Here is a 2,418-nt window from a genome sequence, read left to right as displayed (position 1 = left end):
AAAACAGACATGCTGAGCCCACGTTTTCACACGCTTTGACCCTTGAGTCCTATTTGACACTGGTCCCATGACTGTGCACTGTTATTGTGCCTCAAAACAATATCACAAGATTGTTGAAAAGAAGTTCTTGATTGATGTATTTGATCACACTCCTTCCTTCCTTTACCCAGTAGTTTTCTGATTGCTTCATTCTAAGTTTGCCTAAAAAAATCCCTCTCTGATATAACTGATGGCTACTGAAACTGACTGCTGGCTATTGTAAATGTAACATTTAGTTCTTCCACCTGACCTAATGCATATTAATATAATAATAATATTCGGGAAGTCATGGAACATCTTTGTCTTGTGTCTTTTAAATCATATTTGCTGCAAGTTCACTTTTAGTACCACATCATACTTTAAGACAAGTACTATTGCAAGAAAGAGTAGCCTTCAACGATGAAAATGTATATGTCGGCACTGGTATTCCCCCTCAGAAAATATATTTTTTCTTGAATTGTGGTCCTTCTCAGGACAAATCAGCGGGTCTGCAGAAGAGGTTCTGCCAATTCTTTACGGAAAAGATTATGCAGACCCTCATAATTGCAGAATCAATGCCTGTTAAAGAACGATGTACAGTGCTTATCATGATAAAAACTACACCATTCTAAATCCTGCATCTAATTCAACATTATCAAAACAATGTCTGCTATAGAAACTATGATGTTATGTGTATAAACTCCGCTTTGCCAAGTTCCAACTGAAACATTTAGGGCACTTGTGAAATTTGTCAATGCAAGAAACTTGAACAGGCCATTCAAAGTATAAATCATTTCAATTGCCCTCAGATTATAAATTATAAAAGGACAACTTCCTTTTCCTCCCTTGCTCCCATCCCAGTATTCCCACTCTATCAAGGTGTATGAACAATGTTAACTTTTTGTGGATCAAATTACTGTAGTTGGAAGCAAACATAATAAAGTTTCAGATATCAGGCTGGTTTCTTGCTGATTGCCGGAAATCGAAAGTACAGGCAGTTTCTATACTGCCAACTGGGTACATTTTCCTCTTCAAATCAATACTAGGGTGGTGTAACATCGGGAATTTCAATAAGTCGGTTGTGAATTATTGATAGTTTGAAGGATTACTTTTCTGTACCATCTGACCTTCAGCTCCAGCAAATCTGGCTTCTATGCATGAAAATGCCCTCAGATTGAAGTTGTAATACCTCACCTGGGGCCACAGTAATTCAGCTGCTTGTTATCGCTTGTTGAAACATGATTGGAAAAATGTGGAAAAATGCGGAAGACTTGCAGTACAGATTTAGAAAATGAGGGTACTCAATGAGCAATTTCTCCTCTGTCAAGTTCTCAAATAAGGTCACCATTGAAAGTTTGGAAATCTATTCTCATCTTTACAAACTTTTAGAATATTGGCACATTCATGTCCCTGAGGCAAAAATTACCTGCTAATGTTATCAGAGATGACATTGTTCTACTCATAAACGTCATTGTATTTCTCTTGTAAAGCATTTGGAAAGCAAGAAAGTAAGCAATAAGAAAGAAAGAAAATTGCTTTATTCTTTTGTCTCTTATCCATTGCCTTGAACTATTCACGTTTATGGTCAATGGGGCCATTAAATCATTTGTTTTCTTTCACTGTAATGATCACTTCATCCGCATGGTGCGCACTTGATCTGGTCTTCAACAACCGAACACGTTCAGACATGCACGCTCACAGCTGTACAACTATCTGTGGCTTTCTAGCTGCGGTAAAACTCTTATACAGGCGGAGACATCCTCAGTTATTGCAAATTGACAACAAGGAACATTACTGTAAATTTCTCGGCAAAAGGATATTATCGGAAGAACAGAACAGCTGTTTTTGATAGCGGCAGAGGCAAGGTCTTGAAACTACAACAGAAACCTCCTGTACCAGCACCTCCTTTAAGTGTGGCAGAAACATCAACAAGATGATGGTGGCCACCTGAACATTAAGAAGAAGAAGAAGAAGGTCGCTCGCTAGGACTCGGAGGACCTAGAGTCTCAGGTTTATTTTTGGTCTCGTCTAAAAGGGTACAAACATTTATCATGCATCAGGCTTCGCCAATGTGCTCACACACACTTGAAGTACCTACCAGTCCGATATCAGCTCCTTACCTTAGTATTTGTCAGCTTTCAGCAACGATCTTCTTGACTAAAAATGATACACCATCAGCATGCCTCTTGCAGAAACAATCAAACAACGCTCACTTGACCTACTTTGACCCCTGCCGCTTCTGTAAGTTCTCGTATTGACCAATCAGAAGACACCTTCCGCAGATCCTATCCAATCACATTCAGGAATGGTGCTTTGCACCATCGCACTTTCCCGCGAAATTTCAAAAGTAACATAATAATAATGCATTGCAACGTTGTGTTTTAATCAAGTTCAATGACC

At 38.9% G+C, this 2,418-nt stretch overlaps 1 protein-coding gene across 1 annotated transcript in view; it reads right to left on the bottom strand.

The window, feature by feature from the left end:
- Positions 1–2,261, bottom strand: part of LOC118414134 (prominin-1-A-like) — a gene marked incomplete in the record, with an annotated part of 43,944 nt that extends 41,683 nt beyond the window's left edge. Inside the window, 1 exon segment of the mRNA XM_035817955.1 lies at positions 2,139–2,261.
- Positions 2,262–2,418: the final 157 nt, after the last annotated feature.

The sequence above is a fragment of the Branchiostoma floridae genome, chromosome 4 (assembly GCF_000003815.2).
Source record: "Branchiostoma floridae strain S238N-H82 chromosome 4, Bfl_VNyyK, whole genome shotgun sequence".
In the NCBI taxonomy this organism is placed as follows: Eukaryota; Metazoa; Chordata; class Leptocardii; order Amphioxiformes; family Branchiostomatidae; genus Branchiostoma; species Branchiostoma floridae.
Note: the sequence above shows the minus strand (reverse complement) of the source record. Positions and strands in the feature narration are given on the sequence as shown.